The sequence below is a fragment of the Sciurus carolinensis genome, chromosome 11 (assembly GCF_902686445.1).
Source record: "Sciurus carolinensis chromosome 11, mSciCar1.2, whole genome shotgun sequence".
Taxonomy (NCBI): domain Eukaryota; kingdom Metazoa; phylum Chordata; class Mammalia; order Rodentia; family Sciuridae; genus Sciurus; species Sciurus carolinensis.
Window position 1 is genome coordinate 38,285,731 of NC_062223.1, and position 24,022 is coordinate 38,309,752.

Sequence of the window (24,022 nt, forward strand, 5' to 3'; positions counted from 1 at the left end):
TTGCTAAAGCTGCATTCATCTGAATTTGAAATAGACTCCAATGTAAGTCTTACCCTACCCTTTGCTCACCCTTAATTTTGTGTATTCTGTTCTCACCACCACTTCTCCAGTGCCCTTGCCATCATAGAACAGCACTAGTGATTTGTCTATGGGTGAAATGTCCCAAAGTAGAAAACTGAGAGCTACCTAGGCACCCAGCTTTTGCTGGTGGCCTTTTAATTTTCACTCAGTGCCTGTATTTGTGAGTAATTTTCATGTTGACACATTTACCCAAACATAAAATCACATGTTTACAATCATCTTAGCTGGAATTAATTAAATCAAGGGGTATAAATAGAGCTATTAATTATTATCTTCATCCCATTGTTTTGGGAATATGCAAATGAACAATATTTTCCATTCCACATCCTCACCCAAGCACCGTGCTACCAACCCACTGCATCTGCTGTAGCATTCTCGAGAAAAAGCAATGAGACGAAGTCTATGCACTTTAAGAAACTAGCTGGGAGTAGAGGCATACCATTTGTGTAATCACCTTAAAAAAAAAAAAGAAAGAAAGAAAGAAAGAAAGAAACTAGCTTGGAAGACCATAGAGCTCTCCTGACTATGGAAGTAATCCATAGAATGTAGGCCCTACACTGTGTGCAAAATCCCAGGTGTTTCGGCAAATGGCCAAGAGTGACTAGTGGCTGGTCTTACTGATGACTATAATCTGGTAATGCCTTAATTGTATTTTAGGATTCCCATGTTGAAATTCTTCTTAATGACACTGAGTGAAACCAAGCCTGCTCACTGGTTTGGTGAGTTATCATGCAGAGACAAGCTTTATGAACGCAGGTCAGGGGCCTCATGTGGCAATAACTTTGATGCTTTCTAACAACGAAGCTTAATACAATGTACATTTTACATCTCAACCCAGGTAACACATGTATGTATGTCTTTGTCCCAAAATGGTACCACCTAGTAGGTAAAACTTGCTTTCTCTCTTCTTTCTTCTCTCTCTCTCTCTCTCTCTCTCTCTCTCTCTCTCTCTCTCTCTCTCAGTCAGTGCTGGAGATCAAAGAACTTTGTGCATGCTAGGCAAGCACTTAAGCATTTTAGCACCAAGCTACACCCTCAGACCCACTGCGATATTTTCTGTTCTGTTCTCTTTCACTTAATTAATATATGTCAGAATCTATAAGTTTCAGTGCTGATGTTCATGTATACCACCCTACTGAATCATTATAGTTATTTGACACTATGTTTTTAGAATATGTCAATGTCCAATATCCCAACAAGAGAAGTACACATATCTGAAGTGTGCATGTCTATGAGATGCCACAATTTGAACATACAAGTAACCAGGACCCATAAGACCCCTCACCTCACATGACTGCTCCCCAGGGCTCTCTTGTCAGAAATAACCACAATCCTGGTTATTTCTAAGAGGATAGATTAATTTTTCTTAGGTTTGCTTGTTTGTGTACTTTATTATAACTCACATGTACCTGGCTTCTTTTGTTCACATTGCATTTGTGAGATTCATCTGTATTTTGTAAACAGCAGATTGCTTCTATATAATACTCTATTAAACATGTATAACATAGATTATCTGTTTATTTGTTATTGAAGAACATTGAAGAACAGTTCTAGTTTTGGCCTAGTGCTACTATGATAGTCTAATGCATGCCTTTGGTAAATATATGAACACATTGGTATTGGTTATAGATATCTAGGAATGGAATTGCTGGATCATAGGGCATGAGTATATTCAGTTATAGGGAGCCAAACAGTTTCCCAAACTATCCTACCAGTGGGATAGTTAAAGTTTGTAGGGTATGATTCATGTTTTCTTATGAGAACTTCGTGGTTCAGGACTGAAGCAGGTTACCAAAGTCATAGAATGAATGTATCATAGAGTTAAAACTAAAACTAAACTTCAGAGTCCAAAATTGATGTTTTTTTGTTTTGTTTTTCCTCTCTGTTCTTCATTAATACTTACAATGGCCTTTGAAGAGCTTCATTGGTCCTTTCTCCATCATCTCCAAGTTTATTGCACATATAGACACACAAATACAGATATTTACACACATAGACATATACACATACAGACACACACACATGCTGTCACTGACATAGATATACATTTACACTTTCACAACACACATTCACAGATACAAACACACAAAAAGGTATGGACACTCAGATACACGTAAACATACATAGAACCAGATACATATAGGTACAAATACACAGATGTATACATACACACACACACATACACACACATATACATACGCAAACAGCTATGGACACAAGACACATGCAGACACATAAACACATGTACACATCAAGATAAGCACACAGAACTATAATGATACGCTTGGTTAATGTCATATTTTTAATATTTTTATACTTTCACCCACAAGAGAATAAGCTCCTTGATGGTACATTTGTGTGACTCATGATTTCTTACTAAATACTTGTCTGTATACTTAATATGAAAGTGATTTCAGTTTTACAGTTTTTAAATATCTGAAGGAAAATACGTATCCTACACTTTGGCAACATGAGCAGACTAATTAGCAGACTAACATCAGTCTTCAGTTCTGTAAAACATCTACTGGGCATGCCTGTGTCCATTTACTTCAACAAAATACAATGTGTTTCAGGGGGTCTTCCTCCCACTGAAGATCATTTTCTGTTAAGGTTCTGCTGACTTATTGAGAAAAGATGCTTTTGCCAAAAATTGAATTGTAGGCCCTAGGATTTCGGAAAAACAACGTATCTTTTTAATTTTTAGTTTTCTAGACTGCATAATGAATTATCATAAACCTATCAGACCCAATTTAGCTAGGTCTTTTCAGGTTTCACAGGGTGTGATCAAAGTGTCCACCAGGTTTTAGGTGGAACTTAGGCCCTTTTCTAAGATTAAGTTTTTGGCAAAATTGAGTTCCTGGTGGCTTAAGACTGGTCCTAGCTTTCTTGGTGCTCTTTGCTGGGCCACCTGTTCACCTCCAGCAGGCTACTCACAAGACCTCCTCCCAGCTATATGAAAACTTGTTTCTTCAAAGCCAATAGGAGAATCAATTTCTCTCTCTCTCTCTCTCTCTCTCTCTCTCTCTCTCTCTCTCTCTCTTACTTTGACTTTTTTATTGGTTCTTTATAGTTATACATAACAATAATATTCTATTCATTTTAACTAATCATAAGAGCATGGAATATTCTTTGTTCTAATTCACTTCCCAGTGCTCTCCCTTCTCCCCTCCCTCCCCCGTTCCCTTCCCTCTACTCCCCTTGCTTTGGTATGCCAACTCAGATCTTGTATAAAATCACGACATCACAGCCATGACCTCCCATCACCTTGGCCATAATGTAGATTTCTCAAGTGAGGGATTGTTCCACCACCTTTGTTATTTGGCATTGGTTAGAAGCAAGTTCCAGGTCCTACTGATCCTCAAAGTGTGAGAGATGGGATTATGTGGGAATATGCCTTGGGGTCATCCTAGAATGCTCTTTACCACAATTGGCCTGGGAATTGTCTTTTATGTGGTATTTCTGAACAGGTTTTATAATTGCTGTCATGTATCTCACTCAATTGCTACTCATAGGATAAATGACTCTAGAAGCAGCATGTAGTAGAACTCACAAATATCATATCAAACTTTGAAATATACACATACTCTTTAGCATATTATTTTTGTTTCACATCTTGGCATTGAACTGGAGTCAGGCATGGTTCAGCCTTCCACTTGCTACCTTGACACCAAATGTCTTTATAGTGTGGACGTTTTACAACCTAGAGATTGCTTCGTAAGAGATTTTATATTACTTACTCTCACCTCCAGTATAAATAAGAAAAGACTCAGAAGATCAGAGGTGGTGACGACATTTTTTTTGAAAAGCAGCACGCTTTGTTCAAAACCCTCTATCCTTCCTAAGATCAAACTTTCAAGATAATATGAAACTATAGTTCTTTCTGGATTGTGTTATAAAATTTGGTTGGAAATTCGTCTGAAACTTTTAATGGGTGTAAAAGTCCTTATACATGCTATGGTGGACAGAGCATGGATAGGATGTACTGTGCTTTCTGGGAAAAGTGCCAAGCTGTGGCTTAAGGGGGCCACTATGAGGACTTTTCTTGCTTGGCTTTTTGACAAATGGCATGCCTGCTTAACCGAGACTAGGTGCAATATGGTTGCTGCCCTTTAACAAAATCATAATCGAAGACAAAAGGCAAGAGGGATAGGTAGTGGACGTGCTTAGTGGGATAATGGAGCTTGTAGATGAGGCGAGATGGCAAATGAGCACATTTCATCCAGAAAGGCTGAGAGGTAGTTAGGAGTTAATACCAATTCATGAAAATGATTGCAGCAAAAGCTGTCCAAACCTTTCTCCCTGAAAAGAGGTGCTGAGAAGTCCAATATTTTATTTTATTATTTTTGGATATGGACAGCCTGAGCAAGAAACCTTGCTTTGTTACCTACCAACCATTCTGACTTGGACTGAGTTGTTTAACCTTATAAGTCACTGCTTCCTTATCACGGAAGAGGATTAAAATAATACTTAAAGAGTTTGCCATAGTATTTGGCCCTGATAAAGACCATACCAGGATATAAGCAGATGAACTTCAAGCTACAAAGATGATAAAATTCTGGATTTCTTCAAGTATCTCATTCCTAATGGGATGAGGGGAGCGCTACGCAATCAAACAAGGAATGACAGAGCATCTGCCAAGGTCTAGAAGTATGGCAAGGAGTTTCAGCCTTTGGGAGAGGTCAGAAATAATCGAATAGGTGCTTGTTTGTTCTCTCTCTGTCTCATACCCTGTGTCTGGAGGAAGGAATTTCTTTATTTGATCGGTGTCTTTTTAATTCTGTATCAAATATTATTAAAATCCATTTTGTTTTAACCTTTCCACCAATGAAAAAATGCCAACAAGGAAGCAAAGGTGGTGAGGGTGTGCTACTGTGATGCTCATGAGCTAATGAAGGTCAATCTGACTAAGTCCCTGAGAGGAGACAGTAAAGCTAGGACCGGAAATGCTGCCTGGCATAATGTAATGGTCAGTCTTTCATTTTATTTTATTTTTTTCCTGGAATCAGTTTTCAAGACAATGAGAAGATGATGATAATGAGTACAAAGTTAAATCACTGAACTATGAATGCAATCCACTGCCTGCTTTCACTCATTCATGAATATTTATAGTACTGAGTTCTTGGCCAAACCAGAGTTTTCATGATCTTAGGGGACAAAATGTTAGGGGAAAAATACTACCTTTTTCTGCTTCTGCTTTACATTTCTGTTGCTCAACATCAAGAATAGTTTCTAGGATTACAGTGTAAGAGGAGGATAGGGAGATTGCTTTACTGTACCTCTGAGCAGAGCATGGAATGTGTAACATTTTCAAATCCATTGACGTGGGTATGTATGAGTTGGAACAAAAGACCTCTTTTCAGGTTTGTCTATCTAACTTGAGCAATTAATAATTATTTTTATATTGATTAGTAATGATTCTAAGTAGCATTTTCTTAGCCTGCAAGCTGTTAAAAGTCCACTAGAAGCATACGTTTCCTATTGGAAGCATTGAATTGGAATAGACAGGTGAACTGGGTTTTGTTTTGACATTTTACCTTGTCAGATAAGTTGACTACACTGTCTTACAAAGAACTGACACTTTTAATATGCCTGTAAAAACAGTGAAGAAAGGGAAGATTATGGGCACACAGGAAAAACCAACAACAAAACAAAAAGGGCAAAATAGCTGTGTGGTCCCTGTGAATGGTTAAATCATAGCATAATTTCTTTTCATTTAGCATTTATAGAAGACATGAGAACTCAGAAAGACCTATTGAGGATAACTGATAGTACTCTACTAAAATGAGAGAAGTTCCTTTAAAGGCCTGTGTTTCACAGTAATATTAGGTTAGGACTATTTCCATTGTCCTAACCTCATGTCTTATTGTGTATTCCCTCTGCTGTGGTTTGAACGCATGGTTTGTGAACTCTCAAAATAAAATTCAGAAGCTTCAAGGAAAGGGATGGGGGTTGGGGAGGATGGGAGTCAGAGAAGTGGAGGGAAAAGGCAAACACTGGGTAATGATATTGGCCAGATTATATTGTTACTTTTTTTGCATGTACAAATATATAACAACAAATTCCATCATTATGTAAGTATTTAATCTTCTAATAGAAAATGGGAAAATTAGCAAAAAAAAAATTATTTTTATTTTGAAACCCAAGGTCAATGTGATAGTACTAAATAGGGCTTTTATGAGATAATTAATTTATGAAGGCAGAGTCCTTATGAAAGGAATTAGAAAAATTATGGGCTGGAAGGAACAAGCTAGGTCATTTATTGCTCTTCCACTTTTGTCCTTCCACTAGGCCTTCACTGGATACCAAGTCTGCTCGTCCCTTGTTCTTGGACTTTTCCTAGCTTTCATAACCATGAGAAATAAATGCCTATAATTCATAAATTACTTAACCCCAAGTATTTTTAAATAAGACACTATCACTTCTCAAATTTACACCCACCCATACAAAACCATTTTTTTCTTATTCTCCTAGATTCTGTTAATTGCTCAATGCAGAATTATATTCCACCCTAGAATATGACAGAATTTACTGACTCTAATATTCTAACTCCCAAATGTGCCTTTCTTTTCATGAACTCTTCAGAAAATAGATACCTTAAAATATTAAAATACAGGGGATTATTCGTTGCTGATTTAAAAAGTAACCTCTATGTATCAGTTTGGGAGTCTGATTATCAAGTTAATGTTTTATTTAACTGTTACCATCCTCATTATCACTGGCTAACAAAATATAAAGCATAGCCAGAAAGAAATAAGTTTAATATTTGAGAGAAGATTCTTACCTGGAATTTCAAATCATGGAGCCCATGATGTTGAAAGTCAGTGAAATTATTGTAATTATTATATTGAACTATTATATTGTAATTATTATATTGAACTATTATATTGTAATTATTATATTGAATTATTATATATGCAACGTGTTGTAGATAATCATAATGCAATTTAATTTTTGTTTCCTACTTGAAGTTAATTTCTTGGGCCTACCTTTGCTTTTTTCCTTAGATGAAGACTTTCTGAAAATAGGTAATATGAGACCATGTAGTACTTAAAATATCTCGAATATATAAGGTTCAAAATGTTCAACTTAATAGGAAAATTCCATCCTTTCCCAACTCAGGCTGATTGCTGGTGGAAAGTCTGAAGTTACAGAGTGGGGCATGGCCATGACTGGATTCCTAAATTGACAGACTTATTTTTCTCCCCCAGCTCCATATGCTTGCTCCTAGCCCTGACTCTTCTTTGATGGATCATGGTTAGGGAGAGTCGGAAGTTGTTGAGCAGAATAGGTTGAACTTGACTACTAATCTCTTGGATTGACACCACTATCTTGCGGTCTATTGGACATGTGACATTAACTCTTTTTTAAAAAAATTATTGTTTTTAGATATACATGACATAAGGATGTTTTTTGGCATATTATATACACATGGGGTACAACCCATTATAATTTTGATCACATTCTTGAGGGCTGAACATGATGTGGAGTTACAGTGATTGACTATTCATACATAAGCATAGGAAAGTGATGTCTGATTCATTTTACTGTCTTTCCTATTCCTATCCCCACTTCCTTCCCTACATTTCCCCTTGTCTAATCCAACAAACTTGTATACTTCCCTTCCTTATCCTCCCTTGTTATGGGTCAGCATTTGCATATCAGAAAGAACATTTGGCCTTTGGGTTTTTTGGAACTGACTTATTTCACTTAGCATGATATTCTCGAACTCCATCCATTTACCTGCAAATGCCATAATTTTATTCTTCTTTATGATTGAAAAATATTCCATTGTATATATACCACAGTTTCTTTATCCATTTATCTATTGAAGGACCTCCAGGTTGGTTCCACAATCTAGCTATTGTGAATTGAGCTGCTGTAAACACTGATGTGGCTGCGTCATAATATACTGTTTTTAAGTCCTTTGTGTATAGACCCAAACAGTGGGATAACTGGGCCAAATGGTGGTTCCATTCCAAGTTTTCTAAGGAATCTCCATATTGCTTTCCAGAGTGGTTGCACCAATTTGCAGTCCCACCAGCAATGTTTAAATGAACCTTTTCCCTACATCCTTGCCAACATTTATTGTTACCTTTCTACTTGATAATTGCCATTCTGACTTGAGTGAGAGGAATCTCAGCGTAGTTATAATTTGCATTTCTCTAATTGCTAGAGATGTTGAACATATTTTCATATATATTTTGAATATCTGTATTTCTTCTGTGAAGTGTCTTTTTAGTTCCTCTGCCCATTTATTGGTTTGGTTATTTGTTTTTTGGTGTTAAGTTTTTTGAGTTCTTTGTATATCCTAGAGATTAATGCTCTATCTGGGGTGCAGGTGGTAAAGATTTTCTCCCATCTGTAGGTTCTCTGTTCATGTTCTTGATTGTTTCCTTTGCTGTGAAGAAGAAAGTTTTTAGTTTGATGCCATCCCATTTATTGATTCTTGATTTGACATTAACTCTTATGGTGGCTTTCATGAATCCTTTGCTGACTCATTTATGCTCTCTCTGTTTCCCCTAACTTTGCCTTTATGAGAGTAGTGGTCTCCTCCCCTACCCAGTTATTCCTTTCTTATCCCCTGTGCATCTAGAAATACATCTCCAATTTCAGATTCCCTCTGGTAAGTTGTGTACTTCTGCTGTCAGCTCTCCTGTACAGAATCCAAAATATCTCTCAGGCTTTCTCGAAAGTTAACTCCTTTCCTTAAGTAAGATCAAGATTTGGTCTTTTGTTCTTGAGATTTTTCAGATGAGGTTTAGACACCATCCTCCTGGATCTATTCTACTCTATCATCTCAACTCTGTTTTCAGTCTTGATATGAGGGACAGGATTTTCTTCCTCCTGGGAATGGGGGCAGTAAGTCATAACTCACTGAGGATGCTCACAAAAATCCTCATCAAATAATCTTCTTGAAGTCTCTTTTTTTAAGCTGAGAGTTAGGATATGAGATCACCCACTGCTTCCCTTAGGAATGGGACTCATGAATCTGTTAAAAAAAATTCCAGGATCCTTCTCTGGTCCATATGTGCCTTTGTCAGATGTAAAAATCATGAGCAACCACTTAAGATTAGCCTCATTGTAAATTTGCAAAGCTTTGGAATGCATAATTCACTGGATCTTTGTTCCTTAACCAAAATTTCTATTTCAAAATTCTGATATTAATGTACTATGTGAGGTGCAGTTTTGCTGGTGATTTTATAAACACATATAAAGCATTCTTTTTTTTTCATTCAATAAATGTTTGAGTAAATTGTGTACCAAATATTATTTTAGGCTCAGGAAATAAGATGGTAAACAAGCTACATAACATCATCATGTCTGAAACTTACATTCCTCTGAAGGTAGGGATACAGTATTGAAAAGAGGACACACAGACAAATAGTGTTATTTCAGAGAAAAGAGATGAGTGATCATGTGCTGCTTAATAGGGAGTCTTTTAAGGTAAATTGTAAAGATCTGTGAGGAAGTGGCATTTATACAGAAGTTATTCAAAATAATTGAGAATAATCTAATCTACATTGTGGTATCAAAATACTTATCAAAGTATATGTGATCACATCTGGAAAACTATGAATAATGGGCAGTGGAAGTTTCATGCACATCTCTTGTCCTCCCTGGAGAGTGGGGAAGAAACTTTTGCCTCTCCTGGGGAAGATGTTTCCATGTGATTCAGTGAGGTTTCCTCATCTTGTCTTCAATGGGTTCCACTGAGCTGGTCTGCACTAGGCTATGTGTGACCTTGTATCAGGGCTCTTATTACATTTGTAGACTATTCTTAGTCTCTGCTAATGAGATCGCTCTGAGTTCGCTTAAGTATCACATCTTAATCACTTGATTTCTGCAGACGTTTCCTTTCTCCAAATAAACTCTTCAAAATGCCTGCTGCTCTGTGCTCATTAACCTGGGGATGGCTTCCTTAACTCCAATTTGAAAATTCTCTCCAACATCTGATACTACTCTTCTGAATGGGATTCTCCAAGCAGTAATAATGGGAGGAGGATTTCAGACATTTTCCACTGTGGAAAAAAAAGTTACTGAATTCCCAAATACAAGGGGATTTTTCCCCTTTATGTATAAGTGCCAGTTTCACTCTTTTCATGTGCAGCACAATTAACATCCTTCCCCAACCTCACCATCTGCTCAATTCCCACTTCCTGGTTTCGTGTTCAAAAAGATATAGGTGATTTAAATATTTTAAGTATTTGTTAATAAATATGTGAGTGAAGGGATGGATATTTATCAGCTAGGACATCATTTTTTTTTGTTTTATTTTCTTCTTATATTTTCCTACTCTTAACTCACAATTGGCTTGATATGGTGATGAAGGTACCAGTTCTCATTTGAACAAACCCAACATAAAACTAGAAAGCAATATCAGCTTAAAATTCTACAAACGTTTCCATATGCGGTGGGCATTTGGTAGATGACTAGTATTTCTAAAGTGTGACTCTCTGATAGGTTGTATTGCTCATCTCCTGAATAAACAAATGTTGTAATTCAGGTCCAGAGAGCACCAGACTTTATTTTTACCTGTGGTATATCTCACAAACCAAGAAATTTATTTTCTTGGTAAGTATGCTTTAAGCTCCAATAGTGTTATTTTTAAATACTCTTGGGTTTTGAAAAATAAATTGAAAAATTTCTTTTGTTCACATGGAACAAAAAAGTAAATCATTCCAAAATAAACTGATAAATTAAAAAGATAGACATAAATAACTAACATTTCATGTTGAAATTATTCTGAAAAAATTTGAGCCTATTTAAAAATGAGCTTGAGAGTCATTTGCTGAAAAGCACTTTGCAGATTCTCTGGAATGTCTTCTGTGAACAACTCATAGTGGAAGGGCCAAATGTCAGAGAATGATGACAAAGATCTCATGATGCCCTGTAGTCCCCAGAACCCAAGAGTATGTTCCTGGCTGTGTTCTGTTACAACGGCTCATTATGAAAATGTGGCCTTCATCAAGGGAACTTCACCCCATGAAGTTAGGCACACTGCCATTGCTTACCTTAACCTTCGGTGAACTACTTAAGAACACATGCAGGCTCAGTTCATTATCAGAATTTGAAACCAACGAAGGAGGAAAACTATACTGGATGCAAAATCAACAGTTCCTCAAAAGACATAACTATGAGAATCAGCATTTTTAAAATTTGTTCTAATTAGTTATACATGAAAGTAGAATGCACTTGTGCATTTTGACAAACAATACATAAGTAGAGTATAATTTCTCATTTTTCTGATTATATAGGTTGTAGGATCACATCGGTCATACAGTCATATATGTATATGAGATAATAATTTCTGTTTCACTCTACTATCCTTCCTACCCCCTACCCCTTCCCATCCCTTCAACTCCTCTTTACCTAATCTAAAGTAACTCTAGACTTCCCTAGTGCCGCCCCTTATTGTGAATCAGCATCTGCATATCAGAGAGAACATTCAGCCTTTGTTTTTTCAGAGATTGTCTTATTTTGCTTAGTATGATATTCTACAACTCCATCCATTTACCAGCAAATGCCATAATTTCATTCTTCTTTAGGACTGAGTGATATTCCATTGTGTAGATACACCAAAATTTCTTTATTCATTCAACCTAAGGACACTTGGGTTGATTCCATAGTTTGACTGTTGTGAGTTGAACTGCTATAAACATTGATGTGGCTGCATCACTATAGTGTGCTGTTTTTAAGTCCTTTGGGTATAAACTGAGGCATTATTTTGATTAGGTTAATCTCTTCTTATCCAGAAGAGGTTCCTGAAGTAGAAAGACAGTCTAGAGACTAGTTTTCTAGATGTTTAAGTAGAGTAAATACATGCCTCTTAAGTTGTAATTGATATAAAACTGGGGTTTGAACCATTGTTAGCTTGGTTTCTAGAAAGATTTTAGTCACTTTAAGCAGAAGAGTATGCTGAAATCCCCAGATGCCTGGAGAACTGCATTTCAGTGGGAAAGAATTGGAATAGCTTTGGATAGGAAGGAAGGAAAGAAGGAAGGAAGGAAAGAAGGAAGGAAGGAAGGAAGGAAGGAAGGAAGGAAGGAAGGAAGGAAGGAAGGAAGGAAGGAAGAAGGAAGGAAGGAAAGAAAGAAGGAAAAGAAATAAATGACAAAAGATAAGAAAAGAAAATAGATTTTTCCCTGGGTAGGGCAAACTTGGGGAAAAGTTAGAGAAGGTACAACTCAACCTAAGAATTAGGAAGAAATCCAAACTAACAGAGAGGATAACAATCTCAAAAGTCTAAAAATATTTGGGGGAGTGGAGGTGATCCCCTTGACTTAAATACTCCTTCAGGCATATGGAGCCTGGTGGTAGGGAGCTCAGGAGCAGATGATATTTAGACAGTTGCATTGGTAGGTGACAGATGGCAATTTTTTGGTTTCTTTCACCACCACCCCCATTTATAATCCCTAGCAAATCTTCTTGACTCTACTTCCAAAACAAATTCTAAATTTTTGTTTCTCTCTGTTCCAAGTATCAAGACATTTCTCATATGTGCTGCTGACCAACTATTCCTCCCTTCAATCAGTTCTTACACCTGACCAAAATGATATTTTAAAGTCTAAAACAGACTGTATTATTTTCCTGTGAAAATTTCTTCATGACCTTCCTATGCATATAGAATGAAGAAATTGGTTTTCCTTGCCCACCGGGTATAGCTCTCTAATAGGGGCTGAATGGCGGCCCCATGAAAGTCCACATCCTAAATGCTGGAACCTGGAAAGTGACTTTATTTGGTAAAAGGGACTTCCCGTACATAATTGAATATCTGGAGAGGAGATCATCTGGATAATCCAGGTTGGCCCAAAATAGAATGTCAAGGTGGATGCCAATATAGGAGTCAAGTAACCAAGAGCCATGGAACACCACAGCCTCCAGATTTGGAAAAGGCAAGGGAAATTCTTTCCTAAATCCTTTAATGGGAGTGCCTACCTGCCAGGGTCTGACCTTCAGACTTCTGGACTTCAAACCAGTGAAAAAATTAATTTCTGTTTTTTTTTTTTTTTTTGACTCCATGTTTGCTGTGATTTGTTATGTCAGTCACAGGAAACTAGTACCCCTTCTAGCTACATTTGCCTTTTTGCTTGCATACTTTATTCCTAATAGACTACCCTATTTTTAACCTAATTATTATTTAAGTTCAACATGCTTTTTCAAAGTTGGAGCCTTTAAATTAGTCTGTCTTCCCAGATCATTTTTCTTCCAGATGGTTTTATTTCTGAGTTCCTTCTTGTCATTCTTGCAGTTACCTGTACCTTTTTCTGAAGGATCTTCCCACACCAGTCAAGCTAAAGTTTCCATGTAGTGATTCCCTTTCATTTTGCTCTTTTTTCATTTTAATACTTTATTTATTTATTTATTTATTATTTTTTTTGCTGGTATTTTTTTTTATTGTAAACAAATGGGATATATGTTGTTTCTCTGTACATGGAGTGAAGGCATACCATTTGTGTAATCATACATTTACATAGGGTAATGTTGTTTGATTCATTCTGTTATTTTTTCCCTTCTCTCCCACCCCTACCACCCCTCTTTTCCCTCTATACAGTCCTTTCTTCCTCCATTCTTGCCCCCCTCCCACCCCCCATTATGTGTCATCATCCGCTTATCAGTGAGATCATTTGTCCTTTGATTTTTTGAGATTAGTTTATCTCACTTAGCATGATATTCTCCAATTTCATCCATTTGCCTGCAATTGCCATAATTTTATCATTCTTTATGGCTGAGTAATATTCCATTGTATATATATACCACAGTTTCTTTATCCATTTATCAATTGAAGGACCTCTAGGTTGGTTCCACAATCTGGCTATTGTGAATTGAGCAGCTATGAACATTGATGTGGCTGTATCTCTGTAGTATGCTGATTTTAAGTCCTTTGGGTATAGGCCGAGGAGTGGGATAGCTGGGTCAAATGGTGGTTCCATTCCAAGCTTTCTGAGGAATCTCCATACTGCTTTCCAAAGTGGCTGCACTATATTTATTTTTCTTTCCATGTTTATTATTTGTCTTTCCAAAAGTAGGCTCCATGTGGTGAGAAAACCTATAGTGATTAGATTAGTGATATTTAGTAACCATTAATTTAATGTTGAATGAGATGCATTTGAGGAACTCTGGAGATCAGTGCACATGTTAAAGATCTCGAAATTTAGGGAACAAGCCAGGTCTTTAGTTGTGGAGGGTCTGGGGTTTTGGATATATTATTGTAAGAAGACTTAGGTCATAGTAAAGAAATTAATCACATAATAGATCTATAATAAATATGGAGGCATGATCATGGGACTAAATTGGAGATACTTTCCAAAATAATGTAGATGTAAAATATGTTTTTGGATCATATGATCAGAGCTAAATCTGAATCGATGATGGAATGAGATGAATGTGAGAGTCAGGTTAGATAAAATGTCCTGGCTTTATTCTGCCAGCAGAAAAAAGCCAGCATCAGCATTAAGGGAAGAGAGGGGCTAAGGCAGATGGGGAAAAAGTCACAGGCAATATGAAGCTAAGACTATATAACTCTCAACTGCTTTGATAAAGAGGAGCCTTGACTTTTGGGTAATCTAGATAAAACCAATTTCTTTTGGTTTTCATTTAGAGTACTATATCCTTCCTAATAAGACCAGCTGTTGCTTTGACTTAAGTTGGAATGCAATGACTTCATTCAACCTTGTGAGCTTTCGACAGTGCTATCCGTGTGTAATGGCAGGCTGACACAGATCAGCCACGTCATCTAGCTATGAGGAATATGCAGGGTCATCATTCTGGATAATGGCTTTACTCAATATTTGTACTTTACCCACCTTATAAGAAATCTAAGAAGCTTTATGGCAATGTGCTATTCCAACTCAGACATGAAGAAATGTATATCATCTGAGGTGAAGGCATATTATCGGAGAATAAATAAGTCAAGAAGACTGTATGTGAGAGGATTGGGAAGTCTTAGAAACTATTTTGTTAGAAGTAACATCTTGGTCAATTTCCCACAGGTTGGAGAGCATTCCAGTGCTACATCCTTGGGGACCTTTTGTACTCTATTCTTGCATCAGCATAATGTAACTGCCAGATACTCATTGCAACCCCATTCTGAGGTTCACAGCCATTTTTGAGATCTAGGGAGAGGGTCCATTGAAGCACCTTTCACAGGATATAGTTTGATTCCTAGAAGAAGTTTCAGCATTTTTATTTCTTCCAACCCCTTGCTTCTCTGTTGTTATTGTTAGGTGTTTTAAAAATGAAAAACAATGTTGGAGAAAAGGTCTTTAGTGTGTTTGTGTCCATGAGAAAAAATATGAAATGAACAATGGAATGAACGTACAATGAACAATGATTCATGCTTTGTATCATTTATCTTCACTTGTGAGGAGAGGTGGGATAAGTCACTCACGACTGTCCCAGTGTCCATCCATCCTTCATCACTACACTCATGAAGACAAATGCCACATTCAAAAGATCACAACTATCGTGTCCTTTCAGATCAGAGATTCAGATCAGAGAGAGCAGAAGTTTGACCTAGTGTTATTACTTAAAAATCAAGAACACTGCACATACCATCTCCTAGCTCACACTCCTTGATCTTCCATCTCAAATTAACATAAGAGTAGCAGCTATAGAGACAAGACCTTTGGGTAGCACTTATAGTTTCATCTCTGTCTCTAGATAATCACTTCATTTTAATTTAAAAAATCCATTTCCTAGGAAATGCCAAGCACAGACCTCTGCAGCAGCAATGTACTGATTAGTAGGAGAGGGTTTCAGCAATCATGGTGATAAGTGGTATAATAAAGACAATACTGTGGAAAAAGTAATAAGTGGTTAATTCTTTCTGGGAGTAAGTCAGATGTTGAAGGAGTAAGTTGGAATAGAACTGTTGAACAACGATCCTGTTTGAGCCCATATATTAGAGAAAACAGAATGGACACCTTAGCTTCCTATAATATATAGATGCTGGTACTATTGGATTTTTGAAACAATGGAAGAGCAAATGAGATGCTTTCAATTTTCTGAGTTTCTGGACCTTGCTATAGGTAATGAAAAGATAAAACCTTTTTATAATTCAGAAACTGAATGCATTTATTTTGGCTTTTTTTTAAAATTATCTTTCTATGAATTGAAACACTTTAGAAATGAAACTACCTACTGAGTCAGAGTATTTATTTCCCCTTGGTTGCTACATCAATGTTCATTAAACTAGAAGTAAACTCAAAGATTTCTACAAATATGAGAAATTGATTGACAGACTAGGCATATCTAAAACCATCTTGGAAAATTTAGTTTGAACCAAAACAAATGTTGATTTTTTTTACTTCAAAAATGTAATTTTATATTTTCTCTCTAATCAATTGATTTGAATGATTTGTGTAGTTCAAATTTAGGATGTTTTCAGTTCCCACCCCCCTCGTAAATTTATTTCATCAAATAAACTATTTTATTTACTCTTCAAGAAACATTTGTTGAACACTGAGCACATCAAACAGAATATATTGCCTTTCCTGATGAGACATGTTACCTAATGAGGAAGAAAGACATGTGAGCAGGCAAAAACCGTTGATGAGTTTTCAATAAATATTCTTTCCCTTCGTCCCACACTGGAAGGAACCATGAGTTGTGTTTAAGGAACACAGAAGTGTAAATTCCTACAAACTTAGAGAATCTTGGAAGAATTCATGGCATAAATACCTCCTTCCCTCTTTTAACATGTTCATGTTGAAACGTGATATAAAGAACAATAAAGGGTTGCAGAATGAAGAGGGACAGGGGTGGTTATATCTTAGGTACCATAGCTACACAAGGACTCTCTGAGAAGGTGTAATTTGGCAGAGTCTTGGAAGAAGTGAAGAAGCAAAGGACACAGGTTATTTGGATGAAAGATGGCACCATTGTCATGAAGCACATACATAGCCATAGGCCCATCTGAGTGAAGAATATTCCAGACAGAGGAAACATCCATCCTATGTAAGGTACCTGAGGAAGGTTAGTATGTTGGAGAAACAGCAAGGGACAGAGTGACCAGAACAGAGTAAACGTAAGATGTTAGGAGAATGAGATCAAAGAAGCGGTTGAATGAAGAACAAAAATATGCATGGTCTCATAGGCCACTAGAAGTAATATGAATTACTCTGAGTGACATCAGTAGCCGTAGAACATTGAGCAGAAGAAAAAGATAATCTCACTTGTTTGATAGGACCCCTCCATAGTATGGAGAAAAGACCAAAGAGAGGCAAGGATAGAAGCAAGGAGAAAATTACTGGACCAGGCTATGAATAGTCCACCTATCCAAAGAAGAAAATAAACCAGGAGGTAGTAAAGGGGCTGTATGCTTGTGACCAGAATCTTGAGAATTTGGGATTTCCATTGTGTATGTGTTAAGTATAAAGCTGATCAGGTGTAGAGATGATAGGATGCAAAGGTAAGACAGATGAGACCAGGAAAAAAAGAAAAAAGTTACAAGGGTGATTTTGATATGTGCTCTTAGGAGAATGGTCCTTGGAATAGTGTTTAGCACATGATAGGAGATTAAAATGTTTCTGTTGAAGTACTTGGTAATGAATTCACCAAATTATGTAGTTATATTGCATGCATGTATGAATATGAGACAATGAATCCCATCATTATGTGCAACTATAATGCACCAATAAAAAGAGTGGAAACTGTTCAGTTGTACAAGTGAATGAAGGGTATTGCTGTTAGAAAATGCTTTTGTCAGCATGTAATTGAGTTGGCAGCAAGAGGTCTTTTATAGAGAGGTTAATTTTCAATGCTTTTGATTGGAGATCTTGCATAAACAGTGATGTACTTGTCTACAAGCCTGCTGGACTTTGAGTTTGTCAGTACATACAGTTTGTAGACGGCCATACTTACTTACTCTCCCTAGAGAGTAAGTATAAATGAAGAAGAGGTAGAACCAGTAATAGCGTGTCTGCTGAGGTGGGGAAAATATCAGAGTAGTTCGCAGGGGCCAAGAAGAAGGTGCTTTTCAGAAAGTTCAGAATGCTAGAGTCAGATGCTCCTAAGTTTGCCTAAAATGAGAATTGAGAATTAGTGGCTTGATTTACCAATGAGCATAATTCTTCCTCTCTCACATTTTATCACTTCTGTGCGTACTGTTACCTACTGCTTTTCCCTGATGTTGTTTTGAATCCTGGGCTCGTCAAATTGTAACTCATGTTTTCACACATGGCACTGAAGGTAGTTAATGTTTTTTGAAACTATGAAATTTGGAGAACATGTTTATAGGTTTGCATTATATGTTTTTAAAATCAATGACAGAAAACCCACAGATAACCTCTAAAACACCTTTTAATTATATTCAGTTTTACTTGATTAATAATATTCACTCATAATACATTCGAAGTTTTTAAAAATTGCTTCATTTTTATAACCAAACAAAATCACCAAACTTGCCAAAAAACCAGTATTTGAAGCTCACACCCTCAGATGGTCGCGTTTCTGAAACCTTCTTCCTGGAGTTGGTTTCAGATCCACACTTTACCCCTCCCCATTCTACTTCCTTCTTGTTTTTTCTAGTCCTACACCAGATAAAATTCTTGGTGATTTCAGTAGCCATGTCCATTCCTTGATCCTGATTACTAGTTGTGTGGGATCTTTCCATCTGCAATTGCTCAGGATTTCCCCTTTGTAAAGTCTGCGCCAACAATATTTCTAAGCTTGGGATGTAAAATTCTGTAACTGTGAGAAGTAAAGAATATTTATTTTATTTCATTATCCTTTGCAAAATGTATTTTGTCCCTTTTGCTCAAAGTACTGAGTGGCGCTCAATCTTAGATTCAAATTTTTATCCTTCTAGTGACCCTGGAGTGGGGGGAGGGGAGGAAGAAGGAAAGATTTTATATTAAGTATCTCTCTTGCTTTGGACTAGTATTTCCAGCAGATGCCTATTTCAAACTCAGAACATTTCACTTGGCTGTAATAATTGATTGTTCTGTTTAATTATTTCCTATCCCTCTTTATAAAACATTATATGATTTGATCTTATGAAGTAGTTCTGATTAGGACACAGGATCAGAAAGAAAATGTACTTGCATAAGGTCATGAATCCAATACGTAAGAACCAAGTGTAGACTCCAGATATGTTGACTCCAAATGTATTTTTTTATTGGCGTTTAAAAAAAAAAAGTGCATTGTTCAAAATGGCCAGTGGTTAAAATAGCTGCCTTGGCTTTCTGCCCAGAACAGTGTTAAAATACAGTGGTGATTCAATAAATATTGTCACCAGTGGTGTCTGTGGTGGTGGTGGTGGCAGATCAAGAAATGTGCTGAATTATTCTAATGGATACTTTTTTTTTTTTTTTTTTTTTAGATTGGCAAACACGTTGCCTATTTACAGCATAGAGACCCCAATGGAGAGCTAGGTGGGTGATGATTCATGCTAAATCGTTCCCACAATATGCTGAACACTACAACAGCAGCTCATGTGAAGTGGCTCATTATACACTGTCAAATCCGATAACAACAGCGACTGGCTTTTCTAGCATGAGCAATTTGTGGGAAGTCCAGCCACGGCAAACCACTACTGAACTTCAAAAGATAAGCTGTAATATAGCAAGAAAAACATGTCCACTGAGTCATATTTGCAAATTTCTTGTGTGTCTCTCTTTGCCAATTTAGAAATTGCTTTCATGTTCTCAGCTCGTCTCCAGAAATGACTCTCCTTGGGATTCACTTCTCTTGTGAGAGCCTCTTCCTTCGGTCATTTCTATGGGCTAAAGATTCTATAATGCTACTGGAACACATGGACACAACTGGAAATGTCATTCTCTTATGGGACTACTCCTGAAACTCCCTTCTTCGCCTACCCTTCACCAACCAGCAGATGCCATACACATATACCCATTTACCTTGGGCTGTAGCACAGCATCTCTGGTGGTAATTCTACCTACAGGGAGATAAAACCAGGAGGCAACAGGCAAAGAATGACTCTTTGCCTGATGATCTATTACTGTGTACCTTTTAGTCTTCATTAAATGGTAATCTTCTTGAAGGTTCTGCATTTATGTATCTCCATTTACCTATCTAGTGCCTATGAGCCATAGTTGGATCTCCCTAAGTCTGTATTTGCAAAATTAATGCATTCCCTTCCCCAAAGTCCATAATTAGGGAAGGGACTGGTTTAATCGTCTTGTCTTTCCTGTCCCTAGCACAGTGCCAGACACATAGTAGGTAGAAAACGGCATATTTGTTTAGAAAAATAATGAAGATATGAATGACTGTCAAGCAGATGGTTCTCTGAGGCCAAATTAAAGGCTAAGTGAAGGAGTTCTCAACCATCAGAGACAGAAAAGTGATGGCTTCGAATCATTTTTCCTCAGGCCACAAGGAATAATGCCCTAAAAGTGGCTGTTTATTTTGGAAGGCAAGAACTAATCTGAAGCTATTTTCTTTATTTTTATATTCAAATGCCTATAAAACAGAAAAGCACTGGAGACCTATTCATTGCTCACAAATGATCTATGGGGTAATAATGTGCTTGCTTTTCCAGCTGTGCTGCACTTTGGTGCTATCTTGGGTTTAATTGAAAATATGCTGTGACCTTGGTTTTGTTCACTGGGCATGGGGGGGTATAATTGGCATGAAGCCTCTAAAGAACTCCCTTTTAAACGAATGTCATTTTGCTAATTTGGGGTTCGCCTGAGGGAAGTAATTTATGAAGTCCTGTAAAAACAAGATGCATTTTAATCGCATGCCATTCACAAGAAGTTAATGCTTTAAAAAAAATCAATTTTTTAGTTTTCAATACCTATTTGTTGAATCCTCAATGCTATCAGTATGATAATAGTATTGTCTCTAACAGTCTCATGTTTCATCATAATTAAATAAACAGCTTGTGAATTGCAGTCCAAAAAATGTCTGTGTTCCACTCTTAACTTAAGAGGTTTCCATAGAAACCGTGGGCAGCAAGTTTAACTGACATTTATTGGACTTGAGGCTATATGCAGCATTGATATCTCTCTGTTTTTCTCTCTGTCACTTTGTATATGTGTCTTCTTTTCTTCCTTTAACCTTCCCAAACCTCATCCCCTTCAGCAAATCCTCCCCCTCTTCCTACACTTCCACCTCCTCCTTTTTCTCTTATTAGCATTGAGGAAGTAATTTGGACTCAGTTAGATTTAACAAATGCAATAATACTAAAATGGGCCCTGATACTTAAGTGTAATTGTGTTATTAGCTGGAAATGTTTTTCTTCAAAAATAAAAGAATTGGGAGTGAAGTTTACTAAGGTAGCACATGTTGGTAAGAAGGAACCTTTCACTGCAAGTTGAAAGTTTGCCATCTATATATTAGGGCCACTTCCATCCCCAGCTATGACTTTTCCTTGACTTATGCAGCACAGACTGATTTTCCTCCTCAGCCCTAGTATTCAGAATGGAACATTACATCATCATCCTGGTCATTTTCCAAGAGTACGGAGGAATTGATTTAGGAAAGACAAAATATAGAGAGTACCTACTGTGTACCAGTTATTTATCTGGGTACTTTTACTTAGGTTGTCTTAATCCCTTACACCTCTTGGCCAGGCAGTGTATAGCAGGAAAATCAATCTGAAACTGCCAAACCCAGGTTGGTTCTATAGTCTGGAATAGATCTAAATGTTTTGTTTTGGTTTCTCCAAGGCAAAGTGAACTTGAGCACTTTTAAGCAATGGGTTTGTTAGAATTGGAGATGGTACTGTAGCTAGTAAAGATAGTAGTAGTATTTTTCTTGGTGCCTTTAGAAATGAGTTGCTGATAGAATAAGTCACTGATCCAAAGCATACAGAGCTAGTAGAAAAAAACCTATATAGCACCATGGTTAAAGGAGAGGATTTAGACAGATGCATGATCAGTTATTATCTGAGGGATTTGAGGTAAGTGAAAAACTCAGCATCTGGTTTCTCATCTGTATACCAGAATAATGGTTTTTACTCCATGAGTTTGTGAGGAATAAATAAAATTGTATATGCAAGTCACTCAGTACCTACCACATAGAAAGCTCACTGTTGCTTGATTTCTCTGTGTCCCTCACTCTCCCATTTCCTGATTTGATATTAGTATGGATTCAAAGTAAATAAAATCAGTCTTCCAAGTCTATATACCTATAGTTGAAAATTATCTGAAAATTCATGAACTCCCTCAAGTTTTCACGTGAGCAATGAGAAAGAGATACTCTCATTCCCATTGTATAGGTTAGAAAAATAGAACTTGAGAGTTTGCTAATGACAAGATCTCGGTTCAATGAGTGAGGAAGCTGAGCTTACCTAGTTCCCCAGGGTCCTTTCAATAATTGAAATTCTCATGTCCATTATTCTTAATCAGGGCCTCTGTTCAACAGTTTAAAGTGGAACTGTAGCAGTCATTAACTCATCTTTCTAAAGAACAGGAGAGGAAGACTCTGGTAGGCAGGGAGGAAAGCAGGAAGGAGAGATAGTTCCAAAATCTCTCCCTCACAAGGCTGTGTCCAGTTCCTTCCCCCAGGATCCAAAGGAACATGTGGGAATGAAGTTCTCAGTTCCAGGGATAGATGAGGTGTTGATTTTGCACAGCAATATATCCAAGTGTTTCAGCTTGGGGAAAAGGGATGATGTGGGAGAAAAACATCAGAAAGAATCCAGGAGTAAGTCAGAGATATTGGTGGATACCTAGTGAATAAGAAGAGAGAGTGAAGAGTAAAGGAGGGAGTTTAGCTGGGACAAGACTGACAGGCGGTAATTGCTGGTGAGAGTGATTGTTCCACATAGACGTACATACACACTCTCCCACTAGCACACACACAACTATAGGATTAAGAAGAATGAAAATCTCTTTAAAATTTAACCATTTTGCATCTTCAAGGAGCTCATATTGGAGATAAAATATTGGCTCCATTCTTTTCCTGTCATGGGTCTATGCCTACCTTATTAGGGTGTTTATTCTCTGTGGTTTTTCAAAGAACCTTTTAATCCACTTGACCTGCTTTGTGTTAGTTTAGTTAAAGCCAAATAATAGAATGCATGAAGCCAAAATACAGACCCAGTGGTATGTAGTAACATGTAGCTAGCATGTGGGGACTCGAACCCAGGCCGCCAGCATGAGAGGCTGGCACTCTACGAGATGTGCTATATGACCTGCTATAGCCAGCATGTGAACAAGCATGACCCCACAGGCAGCCACTCTGTGTGGAACTTCTTCTATTGCCAAGGATTCTTCATATATGTTATGTGACACACAGCACCACTGACACATGAGTGAAGCTTGCTTTCTTTCTTAGATGATAGTGAGCAATAAATAGACATCCTCATATTTTTCTTCCATGCCCTAACAGATCATCTTGGCAACCTTGGGGTTGAAGAGAGTAGGTGCGAAAGGGATGGTCTGGATGCTCTGAAGCAAAGTCAGCAAACTTTTTCCATCGAGTGACAGATAGTAAATGTTTCAGACTGTGCAAGTCCTTTTATCTATGGAACTGCTCAGTCTGCACTTCAGTGTGAAAGCACCCTATGGACAACACACACATAAACCATCATAGAATGTCCTAATAAAACTTTATTTACAAAAAGAAATGGTAAGCCAGATTGGGTCTGTAGACTAGAGTTTCCCAAAAGGTGATCTCAGTGTTGTTTACATCCCCATCCCACTTCTACTTCTGTTGGCGTGGTAGTTGCAGTTTGAAAAGCAGGAACAGAAAGTGTAGGAGTGATAGCCTTACCATAATTTACCCATGTTTTGTAGATTTTACTTGTTTTGTAGATTTTACTTTTTTCCCAAGTGTTTTCAACATTAACCTTTATCTCTCTACTATGCCTTTGGCATAGAAAGGACACATATTCTATCTTCACTTGACAGAATGGTGTAGTACATTTAAGTGACTTGTATTATTGTCACCCTGCAACTGTAATTAATATCCCTATTGGAATCTGGCTGTCAGTCTTGTGCTTTTTCAGTTAAATTGTTCTTTATAAAATGTA

At 37.2% G+C, this 24,022-nt stretch overlaps 1 protein-coding gene across 5 annotated transcripts in view; it reads left to right on the forward strand.

Annotated features, from left to right (window-relative positions):
- The window catches only part of Lrrc4c (leucine rich repeat containing 4C), a 1,170,008-nt gene that overhangs the window by 1,126,392 nt on the left and 19,594 nt on the right, over positions 1–24,022 (forward strand). For 3 of the 5 annotated variants that reach the window (XM_047517277.1, XM_047517279.1, XM_047517281.1), the window contains one exon: positions 19,403–19,454. The exons of the other annotated variants lie outside the window; for them this stretch is intronic. The gene's annotated coding sequence lies outside the window, so the exon portion shown is untranslated. The remainder of the gene's footprint in view (positions 1–19,402; positions 19,455–24,022) is intronic. 5 annotated transcript variants of the gene reach the window in all.